This window comes from Stigmatopora argus, unplaced genomic scaffold (assembly GCF_051989625.1).
Source record: "Stigmatopora argus isolate UIUO_Sarg unplaced genomic scaffold, RoL_Sarg_1.0 HiC_scaffold_242, whole genome shotgun sequence".
In the NCBI taxonomy this organism is placed as follows: Eukaryota; Metazoa; Chordata; class Actinopteri; order Syngnathiformes; family Syngnathidae; genus Stigmatopora; species Stigmatopora argus.
Genome location: NW_027520228.1, coordinates 1 through 23,160, shown reverse-complemented (window position 1 = coordinate 23,160; position 23,160 = coordinate 1). Strand labels below are relative to the sequence as shown.

General features: G+C 38.6%; 36 non-coding genes across 36 annotated transcripts; all 36 read left to right on the top strand.

Moving 5' to 3' along the window:
• The first annotated feature begins 2,833 nt into the window (after positions 1-2,833).
• trnag-gcc (transfer RNA glycine (anticodon GCC)) lies at positions 2,834-2,904 on the top strand. Its single transcript has one exon. It is a non-coding gene; the product is annotated as a tRNA-Gly (tRNA).
• A 286-nt stretch (positions 2,905-3,190) lies between these two features.
• On the top strand, positions 3,191-3,261 carry trnag-ccc (transfer RNA glycine (anticodon CCC)). The gene has a single exon. It is a non-coding gene; the product is annotated as a tRNA-Gly (tRNA).
• A 1,013-nt stretch (positions 3,262-4,274) lies between these two features.
• On the top strand, positions 4,275-4,345 carry trnag-gcc (transfer RNA glycine (anticodon GCC)). Its single transcript has one exon. It is a non-coding gene; the product is annotated as a tRNA-Gly (tRNA).
• A 292-nt stretch (positions 4,346-4,637) lies between these two features.
• trnag-gcc (transfer RNA glycine (anticodon GCC)) lies at positions 4,638-4,708 on the top strand. The gene has a single exon. It is a non-coding gene; the product is annotated as a tRNA-Gly (tRNA).
• Positions 4,709-5,352: 644 nt separating this feature from the next.
• Positions 5,353-5,423, top strand: trnag-gcc (transfer RNA glycine (anticodon GCC)). The gene has a single exon. It is a non-coding gene; the product is annotated as a tRNA-Gly (tRNA).
• A 292-nt stretch (positions 5,424-5,715) lies between these two features.
• On the top strand, positions 5,716-5,786 carry trnag-gcc (transfer RNA glycine (anticodon GCC)). Its single transcript has one exon. It is a non-coding gene; the product is annotated as a tRNA-Gly (tRNA).
• Positions 5,787-6,431: 645 nt separating this feature from the next.
• On the top strand, positions 6,432-6,502 carry trnag-ccc (transfer RNA glycine (anticodon CCC)). The gene has a single exon. It is a non-coding gene; the product is annotated as a tRNA-Gly (tRNA).
• Positions 6,503-6,792: 290 nt separating this feature from the next.
• On the top strand, positions 6,793-6,863 carry trnag-gcc (transfer RNA glycine (anticodon GCC)). The gene has a single exon. It is a non-coding gene; the product is annotated as a tRNA-Gly (tRNA).
• Positions 6,864-7,156: 293 nt separating this feature from the next.
• Positions 7,157-7,227, top strand: trnav-aac (transfer RNA valine (anticodon AAC)). The gene has a single exon. It is a non-coding gene; the product is annotated as a tRNA-Val (tRNA).
• A 282-nt stretch (positions 7,228-7,509) lies between these two features.
• trnag-ccc (transfer RNA glycine (anticodon CCC)) lies at positions 7,510-7,580 on the top strand. The gene has a single exon. It is a non-coding gene; the product is annotated as a tRNA-Gly (tRNA).
• A 645-nt stretch (positions 7,581-8,225) lies between these two features.
• On the top strand, positions 8,226-8,296 carry trnag-ccc (transfer RNA glycine (anticodon CCC)). Its single transcript has one exon. It is a non-coding gene; the product is annotated as a tRNA-Gly (tRNA).
• A 654-nt stretch (positions 8,297-8,950) lies between these two features.
• trnav-aac (transfer RNA valine (anticodon AAC)) lies at positions 8,951-9,021 on the top strand. The gene has a single exon. It is a non-coding gene; the product is annotated as a tRNA-Val (tRNA).
• Positions 9,022-9,313: 292 nt separating this feature from the next.
• Positions 9,314-9,384, top strand: trnag-ccc (transfer RNA glycine (anticodon CCC)). The gene has a single exon. It is a non-coding gene; the product is annotated as a tRNA-Gly (tRNA).
• A 282-nt stretch (positions 9,385-9,666) lies between these two features.
• On the top strand, positions 9,667-9,737 carry trnag-gcc (transfer RNA glycine (anticodon GCC)). Its single transcript has one exon. It is a non-coding gene; the product is annotated as a tRNA-Gly (tRNA).
• A 282-nt stretch (positions 9,738-10,019) lies between these two features.
• On the top strand, positions 10,020-10,090 carry trnag-gcc (transfer RNA glycine (anticodon GCC)). Its single transcript has one exon. It is a non-coding gene; the product is annotated as a tRNA-Gly (tRNA).
• A 282-nt stretch (positions 10,091-10,372) lies between these two features.
• trnag-gcc (transfer RNA glycine (anticodon GCC)) lies at positions 10,373-10,443 on the top strand. Its single transcript has one exon. It is a non-coding gene; the product is annotated as a tRNA-Gly (tRNA).
• Positions 10,444-11,100: 657 nt separating this feature from the next.
• On the top strand, positions 11,101-11,171 carry trnag-gcc (transfer RNA glycine (anticodon GCC)). The gene has a single exon. It is a non-coding gene; the product is annotated as a tRNA-Gly (tRNA).
• A 1,015-nt stretch (positions 11,172-12,186) lies between these two features.
• On the top strand, positions 12,187-12,257 carry trnav-aac (transfer RNA valine (anticodon AAC)). The gene has a single exon. It is a non-coding gene; the product is annotated as a tRNA-Val (tRNA).
• A 282-nt stretch (positions 12,258-12,539) lies between these two features.
• On the top strand, positions 12,540-12,610 carry trnag-ccc (transfer RNA glycine (anticodon CCC)). The gene has a single exon. It is a non-coding gene; the product is annotated as a tRNA-Gly (tRNA).
• A 645-nt stretch (positions 12,611-13,255) lies between these two features.
• On the top strand, positions 13,256-13,326 carry trnag-gcc (transfer RNA glycine (anticodon GCC)). Its single transcript has one exon. It is a non-coding gene; the product is annotated as a tRNA-Gly (tRNA).
• A 282-nt stretch (positions 13,327-13,608) lies between these two features.
• trnag-gcc (transfer RNA glycine (anticodon GCC)) lies at positions 13,609-13,679 on the top strand. Its single transcript has one exon. It is a non-coding gene; the product is annotated as a tRNA-Gly (tRNA).
• A 646-nt stretch (positions 13,680-14,325) lies between these two features.
• trnag-gcc (transfer RNA glycine (anticodon GCC)) lies at positions 14,326-14,396 on the top strand. The gene has a single exon. It is a non-coding gene; the product is annotated as a tRNA-Gly (tRNA).
• Positions 14,397-14,686: 290 nt separating this feature from the next.
• On the top strand, positions 14,687-14,757 carry trnag-ccc (transfer RNA glycine (anticodon CCC)). The gene has a single exon. It is a non-coding gene; the product is annotated as a tRNA-Gly (tRNA).
• Positions 14,758-15,402: 645 nt separating this feature from the next.
• On the top strand, positions 15,403-15,473 carry trnag-ccc (transfer RNA glycine (anticodon CCC)). Its single transcript has one exon. It is a non-coding gene; the product is annotated as a tRNA-Gly (tRNA).
• Positions 15,474-17,209: 1,736 nt separating this feature from the next.
• On the top strand, positions 17,210-17,280 carry trnag-gcc (transfer RNA glycine (anticodon GCC)). The gene has a single exon. It is a non-coding gene; the product is annotated as a tRNA-Gly (tRNA).
• A 282-nt stretch (positions 17,281-17,562) lies between these two features.
• trnag-ccc (transfer RNA glycine (anticodon CCC)) lies at positions 17,563-17,633 on the top strand. Its single transcript has one exon. It is a non-coding gene; the product is annotated as a tRNA-Gly (tRNA).
• Positions 17,634-18,284: 651 nt separating this feature from the next.
• trnag-gcc (transfer RNA glycine (anticodon GCC)) lies at positions 18,285-18,355 on the top strand. The gene has a single exon. It is a non-coding gene; the product is annotated as a tRNA-Gly (tRNA).
• Positions 18,356-18,637: 282 nt separating this feature from the next.
• On the top strand, positions 18,638-18,708 carry trnag-gcc (transfer RNA glycine (anticodon GCC)). Its single transcript has one exon. It is a non-coding gene; the product is annotated as a tRNA-Gly (tRNA).
• A 290-nt stretch (positions 18,709-18,998) lies between these two features.
• trnag-ccc (transfer RNA glycine (anticodon CCC)) lies at positions 18,999-19,069 on the top strand. Its single transcript has one exon. It is a non-coding gene; the product is annotated as a tRNA-Gly (tRNA).
• Positions 19,070-19,714: 645 nt separating this feature from the next.
• Positions 19,715-19,785, top strand: trnag-ccc (transfer RNA glycine (anticodon CCC)). Its single transcript has one exon. It is a non-coding gene; the product is annotated as a tRNA-Gly (tRNA).
• A 290-nt stretch (positions 19,786-20,075) lies between these two features.
• Positions 20,076-20,146, top strand: trnag-gcc (transfer RNA glycine (anticodon GCC)). The gene has a single exon. It is a non-coding gene; the product is annotated as a tRNA-Gly (tRNA).
• Positions 20,147-20,428: 282 nt separating this feature from the next.
• trnag-gcc (transfer RNA glycine (anticodon GCC)) lies at positions 20,429-20,499 on the top strand. The gene has a single exon. It is a non-coding gene; the product is annotated as a tRNA-Gly (tRNA).
• Positions 20,500-21,513: 1,014 nt separating this feature from the next.
• trnag-gcc (transfer RNA glycine (anticodon GCC)) lies at positions 21,514-21,584 on the top strand. Its single transcript has one exon. It is a non-coding gene; the product is annotated as a tRNA-Gly (tRNA).
• Positions 21,585-21,866: 282 nt separating this feature from the next.
• Positions 21,867-21,937, top strand: trnag-gcc (transfer RNA glycine (anticodon GCC)). Its single transcript has one exon. It is a non-coding gene; the product is annotated as a tRNA-Gly (tRNA).
• Positions 21,938-22,593: 656 nt separating this feature from the next.
• Positions 22,594-22,664, top strand: trnag-gcc (transfer RNA glycine (anticodon GCC)). The gene has a single exon. It is a non-coding gene; the product is annotated as a tRNA-Gly (tRNA).
• A 290-nt stretch (positions 22,665-22,954) lies between these two features.
• Positions 22,955-23,025, top strand: trnag-gcc (transfer RNA glycine (anticodon GCC)). Its single transcript has one exon. It is a non-coding gene; the product is annotated as a tRNA-Gly (tRNA).
• The last annotated feature ends 135 nt before the right edge of the window (positions 23,026-23,160 follow it).

Genomic DNA, 23,160 nt, shown 5'->3' with positions numbered 1-23,160 from the left:
TTTGAATTTAATCGGAAGTTTGACCAGTTCTCACAATAGTTTACGCTTATTAACTATCAAATTTAACTTTTTGATGAAGTTGAGTTTTTGAACGATAAGGAAGTTTAGCTTTGACTGTCAATCTTCTTACTATATTGTGTACTTTTTCACAAAACAGCGCCTCCGAAGGCATTGGTAGTTCAGTGGTAGACTTCTCACTTGCCATGCGAGAGGCCTGGGTCCGATTCCCAGCCAGTGCACTGTGTACAGATGCTCCCCTACTTACGAACATTCAACTTACGAACAACGGTACATACGAACATGTCTGCAAATTGCGTTTAAGTCCAAAAATGTTCGCAAGTCCAATTTTGTATTTCGCGTCTTTTTCGGAGTAGTACTTCTTTCCGCCGCTAATGCCGACTCCTGGCGCTGTGAGAGCTAAGCTCACCCAGCATCTACCTTCTTCTTCGTTGCAATGCGGAAGTGCGTGAATGTATCTCCAGTGTGCAAAGAACCTTTTTCATTTGTATCATTAAATATCTCATGCATCCAATATTGAATATGGTTGGTAAAAAGCTAAAGGCTTCTATTGAGGGAGTTGCAAGGAAGAGGCAAGCCATTTCATTTGAAACGAGTGGCAATAATAACGAAGCTTGATGCGCGTGAGAGTGGTTGAGCGTTGCACATTCAGTACCATTTATAAACAGAAAGATCGAGCAGCAGGACCCAAATATTGAACGTTGCACAAAGTTTGCAAATCAATTGAATGATGCCATACAGTGCTACTGCATCATTTATGATGAAAAAAAGAAGAAAACTGTGCAATCGTCATTAGGTCGCTTCTTTTGGCCAGTTTCTAATACATAAATCTATCTCTCTCTCTACAGTACTGTACATATTCTCTCCATTTTATTAAATGGTTTTTTTTTCAGTACAAACCAATGCGTGTTACTTATACAAGCCTTAAACATACAAATGCACTTATATAAACCTTCAATATACTTATATAGGCCTTAAACATAAATTATAATACAAAATATAGCACTAAATCAACTTACAAACAAATTCAACTTATGAACAATCGCTCGGAACCAATTGCGTTCGTAAGTTGAGGAGTGTCTGTATACGCATTAGCCGATTGGTTACCAGGCTATTATAGAGATGGTAAATGGTGAAGCACATGCTGTGAAAATTTTCTCTCAGCCTGCTTCATTACTTCATATAGTTGCAATGACGTCATCTTTGCATTTTTTCGGAAGTTTGATCAGTTCTCGCAATAGTTTCCGTTTATTAACTATCCATTTTAACTTTTTGATGAAGTTCAGTTTTTGAACGATAAGAAAGTCTAGCTTTGTCTGTCAATCTTCTTACTATATTGTGTACTTTTTCACAACACACCTTTTCCGAAGGCATTGGTAGTTCATTGGTAGAATTCTCCCTTGCCATGCGACGGGCCTGTGTCCGATCCCCAGCCAGTGCACTGTGTATATGCATTACCCGATTGGTTATCTGTCTATTATAGAGATGTGAAACAATGAACAGGCTGTGAAAAATTTCTCAAACCCTGCTTCATTGCTTCATATAGTTGCAATGACGTCATCATTGCATTTTTCGAAATGTTTGATCAGTTTTCACAATAGTTTCCGTTTATTAACTATCAAATTTAACTTTTTGATGTAGTTCAGTTTTTGAACGATAAGAAAGTCTAGCTTTGACTGTTAATCTTCTTACTATATTGTGTACTTTTTCACAACACAGCTTTTCGAAAGGCATTGGTACTTCAGTGCTAGAATTGTTGCTTGCCACGCGAGAGGCCTGGGTCCGATGCCCAGCCAGTGCATGGTGTATATGCATTACAAGATTGGTTATCTGTCTATTTTAGAAATGTGAAACGATGAAGACATGCTGTGAAAAATTTCTCAAACCCTGCATTATTGCTTCATATAGTTGCAATGACGTCATCTTTGCATTTTTTTTCGGAAGTTTGATCAGTTCTCGCAATAGCTTCCATTTATTAACTATCAGATTTAACTTTTTGATGAAGTTGTTTTTGAACGATAAGAAAGTCTAGCTTTGACTGTCAATCTTCTTACTATATTGTGTACTTTTTCACATCACTACCTTGCCAAAGGCATTGGTAATTCATTGGTAGAATTCTCCCTTGCCATGCGAGGGGCCTGGGTCCCATTCCCAGCCAGTGCACTGTATAAATGCATTTGCCGAATGGTTACCAGTCTATTCTAGAAATGCTAACTGGCGAAGACATGCTGTGAAAATTTTCTCTCAGCCTGCTTCATTACTTCATATAGTTGCAATGACGTCATCTTTGAATTTAATCGGAAGTTTGACCAGTTCTCGAAAAAGTTTATGCTTATTCACTATCAAATTTAACTTTTTGATGAAGTTCAGTTTTTGAACGATAAGGAAGTTTAGCTTTGACTGTCAATCTTCTTACTATAATGTGTACTTTTTCACAACACTGTCTTTCCAAAGGCATTGGTAGTTCAGTGGTAGAATTCTTGCTTGCCATGCGAGAGGCCTGGGTCCGATTCCCAGCCAGTGCACTGTGTATATGCAATACCCAATTGATTATCTGTCTATTTTAGAGATGCGAAACGATGAAGACATGATGTGAAAACTTTCTCGAACCCCGCTTCATTGCTTCATATAGTTGCAATGACGTCATCTTTGCATTTTTCGGAAGTTTGATCAGTTCTCGTAATAGTTTCCGTTTATTAACTATCAAATTTAACTTTTTGATGAAGTTCAGATTTTGAACGATAAGAAAGTCGAGCTTTGACTGTCAATCTTCTTACTATAATGTGTACATTTTCACAACACCGCTGTTCCAAAGGCATTGGTAGTTCAGTGGTAGAATTCTCGCTTGCCATGCGAGAGGCCTGGGTCCGATTCCCAGCCAGTGCACTGTGTGTATACACCCTGATTGGTTATCTGTCTATTTTAGAAATGTGAAACGATGAACATGCTGTGAAAAATTTCTCAAACCCCGCTTCATTGCTTCATATAGTTGCAATGACGTCATCTTTGCATTTTTCGGAAGTTTGATCAGTTCTCGTAATAGTTTCCGTTTATTAACTATCAAATTTAACTTTTTGATGAAGTTCAGATTTTGAACGATAAGAAAGTCTAGCTTTGACTGTCAATATTCTTACTATATTGTGTACTTTTTCACAACACAGTTTTTCCAAAGGCATTGGTAGTTCAGTGGTAGAATTCTCGCTTCCCATGCGAGAGGCCTGGGTCCGATTCCCAGCCAGTGCACTGTGTATATGCATTACCCGATTGGTTATCTGTCTATTTTAGGGATGCGAAACGATGAAGACATGATGTGAAAAATTTCTCGAACCCTGTTTTATTGCTTAATATAGTTGCAATGACGTCATCTTTGCATTTTTCGGAAGTTTGATCAGTTCTCGCAATAGTTTCCGTTTATTAACTATCAAATTTAACTTTTTGATGAAGTTCAGTTTTTGAACGATAAGAAAGTCTAGCTTTGACTGTCAATCTTCTTACTATAATGTGTACATTTTCACAACACTGCCTTTCCAAAGGCATTGCTAGTTCAGTGGTAGAATTCTCGCTTGCCATATGAGAGGTCTGGGTCCGATTCCCAGCCAGTACACTGAGTATATGCATTACCCGATTGGTTATCTGTCTATTTTAGAAATGTGAAACGATGAAGACATGCTGTGAAACATTTCTCAAACCCTGCTTCATTGCTTCATATAGTTGCAATGACGTCATCTTTGCATTTTTCGGAAGTTTGATCAGTTCTCGCAATAGTTTCCGTTTATTAACTATCCAATTTAACTTTTTGATGAAGTTCAGTTTTTGAACGATAAGAAAGTCTCGCTTTGATTGTCAATCTTCTTACTATAATGTGTACTTTTTCACAACCCAGCTTTTCGAAAGGCATTGGTAGTTCAGTGGTAGAATTCTCGCTCGCCATGCTAGAGGCCTTGGTCCGATTCCCAGCCAGTGCACTGTGTATCTGCATTTCCCGATTGGTTACCTGTCTATTTTAAAGATGCGAAACGATGAAGACATGATGTGAAAAATTTCTCGAACCCTGCGTTATTCCTTCATATAGTTGCAATGACGTCATCTTTGCATTTTTTCGGAAGTTTGATCAGTTCTCACAATAGTTTCCGTTTATTAACTATCAAATTTAACTTTTTGATGAAGTTCAGTTTTTGAACGATAAGAAAGTCTAGCTTTGACTGTCAATCTTCTTACAATAATGTGTACTTTTTCACAACAATGCCTTTCCAAAGGCATTGGTAGTTCAGTGGTAGAATTCTTGCTTGCCATGCGAGAGGCCTGGGTTCGATTCCCAGCCAGTGCACTGTGTATATGCATTACCCAATTGGTTATCTGTCTACTTTAGAGATGCGAAACGATGAAGACATGACGTGAAAAATTTATCGAACCCTGCTTTATTGCTTCATATAGTTGCAATGACGTCATCTTTGCATTTTTTTCGGAAGTTTGATCAGTTCTCGCAATAGTTTCCGTTTATTAACTATCAAATTTAACTTTTTGATGAAGTTCAGTTTTTGAACGATAAGAAAGTCTAGCTTTGACTGTCAATCTTCTTACTATAATGTGTACATTTTCACAACACTGCCTTTCCAAAGGCATTGGTAGTTCAGTGGTAGAATTCTCGCTTGCCATGCGAGAGGCCTGGGTCCGATTCCCAGCCAGTGCACTGTGTATATGCATTACCCGATTGGTTATCTGTCTATTTTAGAGATGCGAAACGATGAAGACATGCTGTGAAACATTTCTCAAACCCTGCTTCATATAGTTGCAATGACGTCTTCTTTGCATTTTTCGGAAGTTTGATCAGTTCTCGCAATAGTTTCCGTTTATTAACTATCCAATTTAACTTTTTGATGAAGTTCAGTTTTTGAACGATAAGAAAGTCTCGCTTTGATTGTCAATCTTCTTACTATAATGTGTACTTTTTCACAACCCAGCTTTTCAAAAGGCATTGGTAGTTCAGTGGTAGAATTCTCGCTCGCCATGCTAGAGGCCTTGGTCCGATTCCCAGCCAGTGCACTGTGTATCTGCATTTCCCGATTGGTTACCTGTCTATTTTAAAGATGCGAAACGATGAAGACATGATGTGAAAAATTTCTCGAACCCTGCGTTATTCCTTCATATAGTTGCAATGACGTCATCTTTGCATTTTTTCGGAAGTTTGATCAGTTCTCACAATAGTTTCCGTTTATTAACTATCAAATTTAACTTTTTGATGAAGTTCAGTTTTTGAACGATAAGAAAGTCTAGCTTTGACTGTCAATCTTCTTACAATAATGTGTACTTTTTCACAACAATGCCTTTCCAAAGGCATTGGTAGTTCAGTGGTAGAATTCTTGCTTGCCATGCGAGAGGCCTGGGTTCGATTCCCAGCCAGTGCACTGTGTATATGCATTACCCAATTGGTTATCTGTCTACTTTAGAGATGCGAAACGATGAAGACATGACGTGAAAAATTTATCGAACCCTGCTTTATTGCTTCATATAGTTGCAATGACGTCATCTTTGCATTTTTTTCGGAAGTTTGATCAGTTCTCGCAATAGTTTCCGTTTATTAACTATCAAATTTAACTTTTTGATGAAGTTCAGTTTTTGAACGATAAGAAAGTCTAGCTTTGACTGTCAATCTTCTTACTATAATGTGTACATTTTCACAACACTGCCTTTCCAAAGGCATTGGTAGTTCAGTGGTAGAATTCTCGCTTGCCATGCGAGAGGCCTGGGTCCGATTCCCAGCCAGTGCACTGTGTATATGCATTACCCGATTGGTTATCTGTCTATTTTAGAGATGCGAAACGATGAAGACATGCTGTGAAACATTTCTCAAACCCTGCTTCATATAGTTGCAATGACGTCTTCTTTGCATTTTTCGGAAGTTTGATAAATTCTCGCAATAGTTTCCGTTTATTAACTATCAAATTTAACTTTTTGATGAAGTTCAGTTTTTGAACGATAAGAAAGTCTAGCTTTGACTGTCAATCTTCTTACAATAATGTGTACTTTTTCACAACACTGCCTTTCCAAAGGCATTGGTAGTTCAGTGGTAGAATTCTCGCTTGCCATGCGAGAGGCTTGGGTCCAATTCCCCGCCAGTGCACTGTGTATATGCATTACCCAATTGGTTATCTGTCTACTTTAGAGATGCGAATCGATGAAGACATGATGTGAAAAATTTCTCGAACCCTGCTTTATTGCTTCATATAGTTGCAATGACGTCATCTTTGCATTTTTTTCGGAAGTTTGATCAGTTCTCGCAATAGTTTCCGTTTATTAACTATCAAATTTAACTTTTTGATGAAGTTCAGATTTTGAACGATAAGAAAGTCTAGCTTTGACTGTCAATCTTCTTACAATAATGTGTACTTTTTCACAACACTGCCTTTCCAAAGGCATTGGTAGTTCAGTGGTAGAATTCTCGCTTCCCATGCGAGAGGCCTGGGTCTGATTCCCAGCCAGTGCACTGTGTATATGCATTACCCAAATGGTCATCTGTCTATTTTAGAGATGCGAAACAATGAAGACATGATCTGAAAAAATTCTCGAACCCTGCTTTATTGCTTCATATAGTTGCAATGACGTCAACTTTGCATTTTTCGGAAGTTTGATCAGTTCTCGCAATAGTTTCCGTTTATTAACTATCAAATTTAACTTTTTGATGAAGTTCAGTTTTTGAACGATAAGAAAGTCTAGCTTTGACTGTCAATCTTCTTACAATAATGTGTACTTTTTCACAACACTGCCTTTCCAAAGGCATTGGTAGTTCAGTGGTAGAATTCTCGCTTGCCATGCGAGAGGCCTGGGTCCGATTCCCAGCCAGTGCACTGTGTATATGCATTACCCAATTGGTTTTTTGTCTACTTTAGAGATGCGAATCGATGAAGACATGATGTGAAAAATTTCTCGAACCCTGCTTTATTGCTTCATATAGTTGCAATGACGTCATCTCTTGCATTTTTTTCGGAAGTTTGATCAGTTCTCGCTATAGTTTCCATTTATTAACTATCAATTTTAACTTTTTGATGAAGTTCAGTTTTTGAACGATAAGAAAGTCTAGCTTTGACTGTCAATATTCTTACTATATTGTGTACTTTTTCACAACACAGCTTTTCCAAAGGCATTGGTAGTTCAGTGGTAGAATTCTCGCTTAACATGCGAGAGGCCTGGGTCCGATTCCCAGCCAGTGCACTGTGTATATGCATTACCCGATTGGTTATCTGTCTATTTTAGAAATGTGAAATGATGAAGACATGCTGTGAAACATTTCTCAAACCCTGCTTCATATAGTTGCAATGACGTCCTCTTTGCATTTTTCGGAAGTTTGATCAGTTCTCGCAATAGTTTCCGTTTATTAACTATCAAATTTAACTTTTTGATGAAGTTCAGATTTTGAACGATAAGAAAGTCTAGCTTTGACTGTCAATCTTCTAACAATAATGTGTACTTTTTCACAACAGTGCCTTTCCAAAGGCATTGGTAGTTCAGTGGTAGAATTCTCACTTCCCATGCGAGAGGCCTGGGTCCGAATCCCAGCCAGTGCACTGTGTATATGCATTACCCAAATGGTCATCTGTCTATTTTAGAGATGCGAAACGATGAAGACATGATGTGAAAAATTTCTCAAACCCTGCTTCATTGCTTCATATAGTTGCAATGACGTCATCTTTGCATTTTTTTCGGAAGTTTGATCAGTTCTCGCAATAGTTTCCGTTTATTAACTATCAAATTTAACTTTTTGATGAAGTTCAGATTTTGAACGATAAGAAAATCAAGCTTTGACTGTCAATCTTCTTACTATAATGTGTACTTTTTCACAACAGCGCCTTTCCAAAGGCATTGGTAGTTCAGTGGTAGAATTCTCGCTTGCCATGCGAGAGGGCTGGGTCCGATTCCCAGCCAGTGCATGGTGTATATGCATTACCCGATTGGTTATCTGTCTATTTTAGAAATGTGAAACGATGAAGACATGCTGTGAAACATTTCTCAAACCCTGCTTCATATAGTTGCAATGACGTGATCTTTGCATTTTTCGGAATTTTGATCAGTTCTCGCAATAGTTTCCGTTTATTAACTATCAAATTTAACTTTTTGATGAATTTCAGATTTTGAACGATAAGAAAGTCTAGCTTTGACTGTCAATCTTCTTACAATAATGTGTACTTTTTCACAACACTGCCTTTCCAAAGGCATTGGTAGTTCAGTGGTAGAATTCTCGCTTCCCATGCGAGAGGCCTGGGTCTGATTCCCAGCCAGTGCACTGTGTATATGCATTACCCAAATGGTCATCTGTCTATTTTAGAGATGCGAAACAATGAAGACATGATCTGAAAAAATTCTCGAACCCTGCTTTATTGCTTCATATAGTTGCAATGACGTCAACTTTGCATTTTTCGGAAGTTTGATCAGTTCTCGCAATAGTTTCCGTTTATTAACTATCAAATTTAACTTTTTGATGAAGTTCAGTTTTTGAACGATAAGAAAGTCTAGCTTTGACTGTCAATCTTCTTACAATAATGTGTACTTTTTCACAACACTGCCTTTCCAAAGGCATTGGTAGTTCAGTGGTAGAATTCTCGCTTGCCATGCGAGATGCCTGGGTCCGATTCCCAGCCAGTGCACTGTGTATATGCATTACCCAATTGGTTATTTGTCTACTTTAGAGATGCGAATCGATGAAGACATGATGTGAAAAATTTCTCGAACCCTGCTTTATTGCTTCATATAGTTGCAATGACGTCATCTCTTGCATTTTTTTCGGAAGTTTGATCAGTTCTCGCAATAGTTTCCATTTATTAACTATCAATTTTAACTTTTTGATGAAGTTCAGTTTTTGAACGATAAGAAAGTCTAGCTTTGACTGTCAACATTCTTACTATATTGTGTACTTTTTCACAACACAGCTTTTCCAAAGGCATTGGTAGTTCAGTGGTAGAATTCTCGCTTAACATGCGAGAGGCCTGGGTCCGATTCCCAGCCAGTGCACTGTGTATATGCATTACCCGATTGGTTATCTGTCTATTTTAGAAATGTGAAATGATGAAGACATGCTGTGAAAAATTTCTCAAACCCTGCTTCATTGCTTCATATAGTTGCAATGACGTCATCTTTGCATTTTTTTCGGAAGTTTGATCAGTTCTCGCAATAGTTTCCGTTTATTAACTATCAAATTTAACTTTTTGATGAAGTTCAGATTTTGAACGATAAGAAAATCAAGCTTTGACTGTCAATCTTCTTACTATAATGTGTACTTTTTCACAACAGTCCCTTTCCAAAGGCATTGGTAGTTCAGTGGTAGAATTCTCGCTTCCCATGCGAGAGGCCTGGGTCCGATTCCCAGCCAGTGCATGGTGTATATGCATTACCCGATTGGTTATCTGTCTATTTTAGAAATGTGAAACGATGAAGACATGCTGTGAAACATTTCTCAAACCCTGCTTCATATAGTTGCAATGACGTGATCTTTGCATTTTTCGGAATTTTGATCAGTTCTCGCAATAGTTTCCGTTTATTAACTATCAAATTTAACTTTTTGATGAATTTCAGATTTTGAACGATAAGAAAGTCTAGCATTGACTGTCAATATTCTTACTATATTGTGTACTTTTTCACAACACAGCTTTTCCAAAGGCATTGGTAGTTCAGTGGTAGAATTCTCGCTTGCCATGCGAGAGGCCTGGGTCCGATTCCCAGCCAGTGCACTGTGTATATACATTACCCGATTGGTTATCTGTCTATTTTAGAAATGTGAAACGATGAAGACATGCTGTGAAACATTTCTCAAACCCTGCTTCATATAGTTGCAATGACGTGATCTTTGTATTTTTCGGAATTTTGATCAGTTCTCGCAATAGTTTCCGTTTATTAACTATCAAATTTAACTTTTTGATGAAGTTCAGATTTTGAACGATAAGAAAGTCAAGCTTTGACTGTCAATCTTCTTACTATAATGTGTACTTTTTCACAACACTGCCTTTCCAAAGGCATTGGTAGTTCAGTGGTAGAATTCTCGCTTGCCATGCGAGAGGCCTGGGTCCGATTCCCAGCCAGTGCACTGTGTATATACATTACCCGATTGGTTATCTGTCTATTTTAGAAATGTGAAACGATGAAGACATGCTGTGAAACATTTCTCAAACCCTGCTTCATATAGTTGCAATGACGTGATCTTTGTATTTTTCGGAATTTTGATCAGTTCTCGCAATAGTTTCCGTTTATTAACTATCAAATTTAACTTTTTGATGAAGTTCAGATTTTGAACGATAAGAAAGTCAAGCTTTGACTGTCAATATTCTTACTATAATGTGTACTTTTTCACAACGCGGCCTTTCCAAAGGCATTGGTAGTTCAGTGGTAGAATTCTCGCTTGCCATGCGAGAGGCCTGGGTTCGATTCCCAGCCAGTGCACTGTGTATATGCATTACCTAATTGGTTATCTGTCTACTTTAGAGATGCGAAACGATGAAGACATGATGTGAAAAAATTCTCGAACCCTGCTTTATTGCTTCATATAGTTGCAATGACGTCATCTGTGCATTTTTTTCCGGAAGTTTGATCAGTTCTCGCAATAGTTTCCGTTTATTAACTATCAAATTTAACTTTTTGATGAAGTTCAGTTTTTGAACGATAAGAAAGTCTAGCTTTGACTGTCAATCTTCTTACAATAATTAGTACTTTTTCACAACACTGCCTTTCCAAAGGCATTGGTAGTTCAGTGGTAGAATTCTCGCTTGCCATGTGAGAGGCCTGGGTCTGATTCCCAGCCAGTGCACTGTGTATATGCATTACCCAATTGGTTATCTGTCTACTTTAGAGATGCGAATCGATGAAGACATGATGTGAAAAAATTCTCGAACCCTGCTTTATTGCTTCATATAGTTGCAATGACGTCATCTCTTGCATTTTTTTCGGAAGTTTGATCAGTTCTCGCAATAGTTTCCGTTTATTAACTATCAAATTTAACTTTTTGATGAAGTTCAGTTTTTGAACGATAAGAAAGTCTAGCTTTGACTGTCAATCTTCTTACAATAATGTGTACTTTTTCACAACACTGCCTTTCCAAAGGCATTGGTAGTTCAGTGGTAGAATTCTCGCTTGCCATGCGAGAGGCCTGGGTCCGATTCCCAGCCAGTGCACTGTGTATATGCATTACCCAAATGGTCAACTGTCTATTTTAGAGATGCGAAACGATGAAGACATGATCAGAAAAAATTCTCGAACCCTGCTTTATTGCTTCATATAGTTGCAATGACGTCAACTTTGCATTTTTCGGAAGTTTGATCAGTTCTCGCAATAGTTTCCGTTTATTAACTATCAAATTTAACTTTTTGATGAAGTTCAGTTTTTGAACGATAAGTAAGTCTAGCTTTGACTGTCAATCTTCTTACAATAATGTGTACTTTTTCACAACACTGCCTTTCCAAAGGCATTGGTAGTTCAGTGGTAGAATTCTTGCTTGCCATGCGAGAGGCCTGGGTCCGATTCCCAGCCAGTGCACTTTGTATAAGCATTACCCGGTTGGTTACCTGTCTATTTTAGAGATGCGAAACGATGAAGACATGATGTGAAAAAATTCTCGAACCCTGCTTTATTGCTTCATATAGTTGCAATGACGTCAACTTTGCATTTTTCGGAAGTTTGATCAGTTCTCGCAATAGTTTCCGTTTATTAACTATCAAATTTAACTTTTTGATGAAGTTCAGTTTTTGAACGATAAGAAAGTCTAGCTTTGACTGTCAATCTTCTTACAATAATGTGTACTTTTTCACAACACTGCCTTTCCAAAGGCATTGGTAGTTCAGTGGTAGAATTCTCGCTTGCCATGCGAGAGGCCTGGGTCCGATTCCCAGCCAGTGTACTGTGTATATGCATTACCCAATTGGTTATTTGTCTACTTTAGAGATGCGAATCGATGAAGACATGATGTGAAAAATTTCTCGAACCCTGCTTTATTGCTTCATATAGTTGCAATGACGTCATCTCTTGCATTTTTTTCGGAAGTTTGATCAGTTCTCGCAATAGTTTCCATTTATTAACTATCAATTTTAACTTTTTGATGAAGTTCAGTTTTTGAACGATAAGAAAGTCTAGCTTTGACTGTCAATATTCTTACTATATTGTGTACTTTTTCACAACACAGCTTTTCCAAAGGCATTGGTAGTTCAGTGGTAGAATTCTCGCTTAACATGCGAGAGGCCTGGGTCCGATTCCCAGCCAGTGCACTGTGTATATGCATTACCCGATTGGTTATCTGTCTATTTTAGAAATGTGAAATGATGAAGACATGCTGTGAAACATTTCTCAAACCCTGCTTCATATAGTTGCAATGACGTCCTCTTTGCATTTTTCGGAAGTTTGATCAGTTCTCGCAATAGTTTCCGTTTATTAACTATCAAATTTAACTTTTTGATGAAGTTCAGATTTTGAACGATAAGAAAGTCTAGCTTTGACTGTCAATCTTCTAACAATAATGTGTACTTTTTCACAACAGTGCCTTTCCAAAGGCATTGGTAGTTCAGTGGTAGAATTCTCACTTCCCATGCGAGAGGCCTGGGTCCGAATCCCAGCCAGTGCACTGTGTATATGCATTACCCAAATGGTCATCTGTCTATTTTAGAGATGCGAAACGATGAAGACATGATGTGAAAAATTTCTCAAACCCTGCTTCATTGCTTCATATAGTTGCAATGACGTCATCTTTGCATTTTTTTCGGAAGTTTGATCAGTTCTCGCAATAGTTTCCGTTTATTAACTATCAAATTTAACTTTTTGATGAAGTTCAGATTTTGAACGATAAGAAAATCAAGCTTTGACTGTCAATCTTCTTACTATAATGTGTACTTTTTCACAACAGTGCCTGTCCAAAGGCATTGGTAGTTCAGTGGTAGAATTCTCGCTTGCCATGCGAGAGGGCTGGGTCCGATTCCCAGCCAGTGCATGGTGTATATGCATTACCCGATTGGTTATCTGTCTATTTTAGAAATGTGAAACGATGAAGACATGCTGTGAAACATTTCTCAAACCCTGCTTCATATAGTTGCAATGACGTGATCTTTGCATTTTTCGGAATTTTGATCAGTTCTCGCAATAGTTTCCGTTTATTAACTATCAAATTTAACTTTTTGATGAATTTCAGATTTTGAACGATAAGAAAGTCTAGCATTGACTGTCAATATTCTTACTATATTGTGTACTTTTTCACAACACAGCTTTTCCAAAGGCATTGGTAGTTCAGTGGTAGAATTCTCGCTTGCCATGCGAGAGGCCTGGGTCCGATTCCCAGCCAGTGCACTGTCTATATACATTACCCGATTGGTTATCTGTCTATTTTAGAAATGTGAAACGATGAAGACATGCTGTGAAACATTTCTCAAACCCTGCTTCATATAGTTGCAATGACGTGATCTTTGTATTTTTCGGAATTTTGATCAGTTCTCGCAATAGTTTCCGTTTATTAACTATCAAATTTAACTTTTTGATGAAGTTCAGTTTTTGAACGATAAGAAAGTCTAGCTTTGACTGTCAATCTTCTTACAATAATGTGTACTTTTTCACAACACTGCCTTCCCAAAGGCATTGGTAGTTCAGTGGTAGAATTCTCGCTTGCCATGCGAGAGGCCTGGGTCCGATTCCCAGCCAGTGCACTGTGTATATACATTACCCGATTGGTTATCTGTCTATTTTAGAAATGTGTAACGATGAAGACATGCTGTGAAACATTTCTCAAACCCTGCTTCATATAGTTGCAATGACGTGATCTTTGTATTTTTCGGAATTTTGATCAGTTCTCGCAATAGTTTCCGTTTATTAACTATCAAATTTAACTTTTTGATGAAGTTCAGTTTTTGAACGATAAGAAAGTCTAGCTTTGACTGTCAATCTTCTTACAATAATTAGTACTTTTTCACAACACTGCCTTTCCAAAGGCATTGGTAGTTCAGTGGTAGAATTCTCGCTTGCCAAGTGAGAGGCCTGGGTCTGATTCCCAGCCAGTGCACTGTGTATATGCATTACCCAATTGGTTATCTGTCTACTTTAGAGATGCGAATCGATGAAGACATGATGTGAAAAAATTCTCGAACCCTGCTTTATTGCTTCATATAGTTGCAATGACGTCATCTCTTGCATTTTTTTCGGAAGTTTGATCAGTTCTCGCAATAGTTTCCGTTTATTAACTATCAAATTTAACTTTTTGATGAAGTTCAGTTTTTGAACGATAAGAAAGTCTAGCTTTGACTGTCAATCTTCTTACAATAATGTGTACTTTTTCACAACACTGCCTTTCCAAAGGCATTGGTAGTTCAGTGGTAGAATTCTCGCTTGCCATGCGAGAGGCCTGGGTCCGATTCCCAGCCAGTGCACTGTGTATATCCATTACCCAAATGGTCATCTGTCTGTTTTAGAGATGCGAAACGATGAAGACATGATCAGAAAAAATTCTCGAACCCTGCTTTATTGCTTCATATAGTTGCAATGACGTCAACTTTGCATTTTTCGGAAGTTTGATCAGTTCTCGCAATAGTTTCCGTTTATTAACTATCAAATTTAACTTTTTGATGAAGTTCAGTTTTTGAACGATAAGAAAGTCTAGCTTTGACTGTCAATCTTCTTACAATAATGTGTACTTTTTCACAACACTGCCTTTCCAAAGGCATTGGTAGTTCAGTGGTAGAATTCTCACTTCCCATGCGAGAGGCCTGGGTCCGATTCCCAGCCAGTGTACTGTGTATATGCATTACCCAAATGGTCATCTGTCTATTTTAGAGATGCGAAACGATGAAGACATGATCTGAAAAAATTCTCGAACCCTGCTTTATTGCTTCATATAGTTGCAATGACGTCATTTTTGCATTTTTTTCGGAAGTTTGATCAGTTCTCACAATAGTTTCCGTTTATTAACTATCAAATTTAACTTTTTGATGAAGTTCAGATTTTGAACGATAAGAAAGTCTAGCTTTGACTGTCAATATTCTTACTATATTGTATACTTTTTCACAACACAGCTTTTCCAAAGGCATTGCTAGTTCAGTGGTAGAATTCTCGCTTGCCATGCGAGAGGGCTGGGTCCGATTCTCAGCCAGTGCACTGTGTATATGCATTACCCGATTGGTTATCTGTCTATTTTAGAAATGTGAAACCATGAAGACATGCTGTGAAACATTTCTCAAACCCTGCTTCATATAGTTGCAATGACGTCTTCTTTGCATTTTTCGGAATTTTGATCAGTTCTCGCAATAGTTTCCGTTTATTAACTATCAAATTTAACTTTTTGATGAATTTCAGATTTTGAACGATAAGAAAGTCTAGCTTTGACTGTCAATCTTCTTACTATAATGTGTACTTTTTCACAACAGTGCCTTTCCAAAGGCATTGGTAGTTCAGTGGTAGAATTCTCACTTCCCATGCGAGAGGCCTGGGTCCGAATCCCAGCCAGTGCACTGTGTATATGCATTACCCAAATGGTCATCTGTCTATTTTAGAGATGCGAAACGATGAAGACATGATGTGAAAAAATTCTCGAACCCTGCTTTATTGCTTCATATAGTTGCAATGACGTCAACTTTGCATTTTTCGGAAGTTTGATCAGTTCTCGCAATAGTTTCCGTTTATTAACTATCAAATTTAACTTTTTGATGAAGTTTAGTTTTTGAACGATAAGAAAGTCTAGCTTTGACTGTCAATCTTCTTACAATCTTGGTAGCCCGCCATATCAGGAATACAATCTCTCCCTCAATTGACCCTCACCAGTTTGCTTACAGGGCAAACAGGTCCACTGATGATGCTATTGCCATTGCTCTTCATACAGCACTGAGCCATCTGGAACACCCTGGGAACTACGTGAGGATGCTCTTCATTGACTACAGCTCAGCCTTCAATACCATAAAACCGGACATTCTGACTAACAAACTCTCCCACCTTGGACTATCCTCTTCAATCTGCTGCTGGATAAAGGACTTCTTGACCAACCGCCCACAGACTGTTAGACTTGGTCCCCACCTCTCTTCCTCCATTACACTAAGCACTGGCTCCCCTCAAGGCTGTGTACTGAGTCCTCTTCTGTACTCCCTGTACACCTACGACTGTGCACCCACCCACCAGTCTAACGCCATCATCAAATTCGCTGACGACACCACTGTGGTCGGACTCATCTCAGGAGGGGATGAGTCGGCTTACAGAGATGAGGTCAACAATTTGTCTTCGTGGTGCTCGGTGAACAATCTCATACTGAACACCACGAAAACTAAAGAAATAATCTTGGACTTTCGCAAACACGGCACAGATCTGGCCCCACTCCTCATAAATGGAGTATGTGTAGACAGGGTCCAGTCCTTTAAATTCCTGGGGGTCCACGTCACGGACAAGCTCTCATGGTCTACAAACACCACGGCAGTGGTGAAGAAGGCTCAGACACGACTCCATTTCCTCAGGGTGCTCAGGAAGAACAACTTGGGCTCCAATCTTCTGAGAACCTTCTATAGAACCACTGTAGAGAGCATCCTGGCGTACGGCATCACAGTGTGGTACGCTGGAAGCACGGCGGCAGACAAAAAGGCCATGCAGAAAGTGATTAACACTGCCCAGAGGATTGTCGGCTGCTCTCTGCCCTCACTTGAAGACATTGCCAGCCCGCGTTACCTCAGCAGAGCCAAGCACATCATAGGGGACCCTTACCACCCTGGTCACAATCTGTTCCAGCTGCTGCCCTCTGGCAGACACTATAGGTCCCACAAAGCTCGGACAAATAGGCTTAAGGATAGCTTTTTCCCCACATCCATCAGACATCTAAACTCGCGCTAACATACACACATTCCCTTCTGCGGCATATGAATAGATGTTTGGTTGGTGATCTGCCGCCTCCTAGCTGACTTGAAGGAAGGTAAGTGGCAGACAGTGTGCGGAAATCGAGAGGTAAGCGACCTGTATGTAATCGCGAGGTAAGCGACCTGTATCCACAACAGCGGAATGACAAATTACAAGTCCGTAACTTACACTTAGTTAGGTCTTTTGCCGACTAAACGTAGCTTATGGAGAAGCACCATCAATTTCGTCACACGCAGTTTCTGCGTGTGATGACAAGTAGGCTTTTTTTTGTGTTGTGGTAATGACGACATGGCCTATGTCCGATTATTATTATTAATAATGTGTACTTTTTCACAACACTGCCTTCCCAAAGGCATTGGTAGTTCAGTGGTAGAATTCTCGCTTGCCATGCGAGAGGCCTGGGTCCGATTCCCAGCCAGTGCACTGTGTATATACATTACCCGATTGGTTATCTGTCTATTTTAGAAATGTGTAACGATGAAGACATGCTGTGAAACATTTCTCAAACCCTGCTTCATATAGTTGCAATGACGTGATCTTTGTATTTTTCGGAATTTTGATCAGTTCTCGCAATAGTTTCCGTTTATTAACTATCAAATTTAACTTTTTGATGAAGTTCAGATTTTGAACGATAAGAAAGTCAAGCTTTGACTGTCAATCTTCTTACAATAATGTGTACTTTTTCACAACACTGCCTTTCCAAAGGCATTGGTAGTTCAGTGGTAGAATTCTCACTTCCCATGCGAGAGGCCTGGGTCCGATTCCCAGCCAGTGTACTGTGTATATGCATTACCCAAATGGTCATCTGTCTATTTTAGAGATGCGAAACGATGAAGACATGATGTGAAAAAATTCTCGAACCCTGCTTTATTGCTTCATATAGTTGCAATGACGTCATCTGTGCATTTTTCGGAAGTTTGATCAGTTCTCGCAATAGTTTCCGTTTATTAACTATCAAATTTAACTTTTTGATGAAGTTCAGTTTTTGAACGATAAGTAAGTCTAGCTTTGACTGTCAATCTTCTTACAATAATGTGTACTTTTTCACAACACTGCCTTTCAAAAGGCATTGGTAGTTCAGTGGTAGAATTCTTGCTTGCCATGCGAGAGGCCTGGGTCCGATTCCCAGCCAGTGCACTTTGCATATGCATTACCCGATTGGTTACCTGTCTATTTTAGAGATGCGAAACGATGAAGACATGATGTGAAAAAATTCTCGAACCCTGCTTTATTGCTTCATATAGTTGCAATGACGTCATCTGTGCATTTTTCGGAAGTTTGATCAGTTCTCGCAATAGTTTCCGTTTATTAACTATCAAATTTAACTTTTTGATGAAGTTCAGTTTTTGAACGATAAGAAAGTCTAGCTTTGACTGTCAATCTTCTTACAATAATGTGTACTTTTTCACAACACTGCCTTCCCAAAGGCATTGGTAGTTCAGTGGTAGAATTCTCGCTTGCCATGCGAGAGGCCTGGGTCCGATTCCCAGCCAGTGCACTGTGTATATACATTACCCGATTGGTTATCTGTCTATTTTAGAAATGTGTAACGATGAAGACATGCTGTGAAACATTTCTCAAACCCTGCTTCATATAGTTGCAATGACGTGATCTTTGTATTTTTCGGAATTTTGATCAGTTCTCGCAATAGTTTCCGTTTATTAACTATCAAATTTAACTTTTTGATGAAGTTCAGTTTTTGAACGATAAGAAAGTCTAGCTTTGACTGTCAATCTTCTTACAATAATGTGTACTTTTTCACAACACTGCCTTTCCAAAGGCATTGGTAGTTCAGTGGTAGAATTCTCGCTTGCCATGCGAGAGGCCTGGGTCCGATTCCCAGCCAGTGCACTGTGTATATCCATTACCCAAATGGTCATCTGTCTATTTTAGAGATGCGAAACGATGAAGACATGATCAGAAAAAATTCTCGAACCCTGCTTTATTGCTTCATATAGTTGCAATGACGTCAACTTTGCATTTTTCGGAAGTTTGATCAGTTCTCGCAATAGTTTCCGTTTATTAACTATCAAATTTAACTTTTTGATGAAGTTCAGTTTTTGAACGATAAGAAAGTCTAGCTTTGACTGTCAATCTTCTTACAATAATGTGTACTTTTTCACAACACTACCTTTCCAAAGGCATTGGTAGTTCAGTGGTAGAATTCTCACTTCCCATGCGAGAGGCCTGGGTCCGATTCCCAGCCAGTGTACTGTGTATATGCATTACCCAAATGGTCATCTGTCTATTTTAGAGATGCGAAACGATGAAGACATGATCTGAAAAAATTCTCGAACCCTGCTTTATTGCTTCATATAGTTGCAATGACGTCATTTTTGCATTTTTTTCGGAAGTTTGATCAGTTCTCACAATAGTTTCCGTTTATTAACTATCAAATTTAACTTTTTGATGAAGTTCAGATTTTGAACGATAAGAAAGTCTAGCTTTGACTGTCCATATTCTTACTATATTGTATACTTTTTCACAACACAGCTTTTCCAAAGGCATTGCTAGTTCAGTGGTAGAATTCTCGCTTGCCATGCGAGAGGGCTGGGTCCGATTCTCAGCCAGTGCACTGTGTATATGCATTACCCAATTGGTTATCTGTCTATTTTAGAAATGTGAAACCATGAAGACATGCTGTGAAACATTTCTCAAACCCTGTTTCATATAGTTGCAATGACGTCTTCTTTGCATTTTTCGGAATTTTGATCAGTTCTCGCAATAGTTTCCGTTTATTAACTATCAAATTTAACTTTTTGATGAATTTCAGATTTTGAACGATAAGAAAGTCTAGCTTTGACTGTCAATCTTCTTACTATAATGTGTACTTTTTCACAACAGTGCCTTTCCAAAGGCATTGGTAGTTCAGTGGTAGAATTCTCACTTCCCATGCGAGAGGCCTGGGTCCGAATCCCAGCCAGTGCACTGTGTATATGCATTACCCAAATGGTCATCTGTCTATTTTAGAGATGCGAAACGATGAAGACATGATGTGAAAAAATTCTCGAACCCTGCTTTATTGCTTCATATAGTTGCAATGACGTCAACTTTGCATTTTTCGGAAGTTTGATCAGTTCTCGCAATAGTTTCCGTTTATTAACTATCAAATTTAACTTTTTGATGAAGTTTAGTTTTTGAACGATAAGAAAGTCGAGCTTTGACTGTCAATCTTCTTACAATAATGTGTACTTTTTCACAACACTGCCTTCCCAAAGGCATTGGTAGTTCAGTGGTAGAATTCTCGCTTGCCATGCGAGAGGCCTGGGTCCGATTCCCAGCCAGTGCACTGTGTATATACATTACCCGATTGGTTATCTGTCTATTTTAGAAATGTGTAACGATGAAGACATGCTGTGAAACATTTCTCAAACCCTGCTTCATATAGTTGCAATGACGTGATCTTTGTATTTTTCGGAATTTTGATCAGTTCTCGCAATAGTTTCCGTTTATTAACTATCAAATTTAACTTTTTGATGAAGTTCAGATTTTGAACGATAAGAAAGTCAAGCTTTGACTGTCAATCTTCTTACTATAATGTGTACTTTTTCACAACACTGCCTTTCCAAAGGCATTGGTAGTTCAGTGGTAGAATTCTCGCTAGCCATGCGAGAGGCCTGGGTTCGATTCCCAGCCAGTGCACTGTGTATATGCATTACCCAATTGGTTATCTGTCTACTTTAGAGATGTGAAACGATGAAGACATGATGTGAAAAAATTCTCGAACCCTGCTTTATTGCTTCATATAGTTGCAATGACGTCATCTGTGCATTTTTCGGAAGTTTGATCAGTTCTCGCAATAGTTTCCGTTTATTAACTATCAAATTTAACTTTTTGATGAAGTTCAGTTTTTGAACGATAAGTAAGTCTAGCTTTGACTGTCAATCTTCTTACAATAATGTGTACTTTTTCACAACACTGCCTTTCAAAAGGCATTGGTAGTTCAGTGGTAGAATTCTTGCTTGCCATGCGAGAGGCCTGGGTCCGATTCCCAGCCAGTGCACTTTGCATATGCATTACCCGATTGGTTACCTGTCTATTTTAGAGATGCGAAACGATGAAGACATGATGTGAAAAAATTCTCGAACCCTGCTTTATTGCTTCATATAGTTGCAATGACGTCATCTGTGCATTTTTCGGAAGTTTGATCAGTTCTCGCAATAGTTTCCGTTTATTAACTATCAAATTTAACTTTTTGATGAAGTTCAGATTTTGAACGATAAGAAAGTCAAGCTTTGACTGTCAATCTTCTTACTATAATGTGTACTTTTTCACAACACTGCCTCTCCAAAGGCATTGGTAGTTCAGTGGTAGAATTCTCGCTTGCCATGCGCGAGGCCTGGGTCCGATACCCAGCCAGTGCACTGTTTATATGCATTACCCAACTGGTTATCTGTCTACTTTAGAGATGCGAAACGATGAAGACATGATCTGAAAAAATTCTCGAACCCTGCTTTATTGCTTCATATAGTTGCAATGACGTCATTTTTGCATTTTTTTCGGAAGTTTGATCAGTTCTCGCAATAGTTTCCGTTTATTAACTATCAAATTTAACTTTTTGATGAAGTTCAGATTTTGAACGATAAGAAAGTCAAGCTTTGACTGTCAATCTTCTTACTATAATGTGTACTTTTTCACAACACTGCCGTTCCAAAGGCATTGGTAGTTCAGTGGTAGAATTCTCGCTTGCCATGCGAGAGGCCTGGGTCCGATTCCCAGCCAGTGCACTGTGTATATACATTACCCGATTGGTTATCTGTCTATTTTAGAAATGTGAAACGATGAAGACATGCTGTGAAACATTTCTCAAACCCTGCTTCATATAGTTGCAATGACGTGATCTTTGTATTTTTCGGAATTTTGATCAGTTCTCGCAATAGTTTCCGTTTATTAACTATCAAATTTAACTTTTTGATGAAGTTCAGATTTTGAACGATAAGAAAGTCAAGCTTTGACTGTCAATCTTCTTACTATAATGTGTAATTTTTCACAACACTGCCTTTCCAAAGGCATTGGTAGTTCAGTGGTAGAATTCTCGCTTGCCATGCGAGAGGCCTGGGTTTGATTCCCAGCCAGTGCACTGTGTATATGCATTACCCAATTGGTTATCTGTCTACTTTAGAGATGCGAAACGATGAAGACATGATGTGAAAAAATTCTCGAACCCTGCTTTATTGCTTCATATAGTTGCAATGACGTCATCTGTGCATTTTTTCCGGAAGTTTGATCAGTTCTCGCAATAGTTTCCGTTTATTAACTATCAAATTTAACTTTTTGATGAAGTTCAGTTTTTGAACGATAAGAAAGTCTAGCTTTGACTGTCAATCTTCTTCCAATAATTTGTACTTTTTCACAACACTGCCTTTCCAAAGGCATTGGTAGTTCAGTGGTAGAATTCTCGCTTGCCATGTGAGAGGCCTGGGTCCGATTCCCAGCCAGTGCACTGTGTATATGCATTACCCAATTAGTTATCTGTCTACTTTAGAGATGCGAATCGATGAAGACATGATGTGAAAAAATTCTCGAACCCTGCTTTATTGCTTCATATAGTTGCAATGACGTCATCTCTTGCATTTTTTTCGGAAGTTTGATCAGTTCTCGCAATAGTTTCCGTTTATTAACAATCAAATTTAACTTTTTGATGAAGTTCAGTTTTTGAACGATAAGAAAGTCTAGCTTTGACTGTCAATCTTCTTACAATAATGTGTACTTTTTCACAACACTGCCTTTCCAAAGGCATTGGTAGTTCAGTGGTAGAATTCTCGCTAGCCATGCGAGAGGCCTGGGTTCGATTCCCAGCCAGTGCACTGTGTATATGCATTACCCAATTTGTTATCTGTCTACTTTAGAGATGTGAAACGATGAAGACATGATGTGAAAAAATTCTCGAACCCTGCTTTATTGCTTCATATAGTTGCAATGACATCATCTGTGCATTTTTCGGAAGTTTGATCAGTTCTCGCAATAGTTTCCGTTTATTAACTATCAAATTTAACTTTTTGATGAAGTTCAGTTTTTGAACGATAAGTAAGTCTAGCTTTGACTGTCAATCTTCTTACAATAATGTGTACTTTTTCACAACACTGCCTTTCAAAAGGCATTGGTAGTTCAGTGGTAGAATTCTTGCTTGCCATGCAAGAGGCCTGGGTCCGATTCCCAGCCAGTGCACTTTGCATATGCATTACCCGATTGGTTACCTGTCTATTTTAGAGATGCGAAACGATGAAGACATGATGTGAAAAAATTCTCGAACCCTGCTTTATTGCTTCATATAGTTGCAATGACGTCATCTGTGCATTTTTC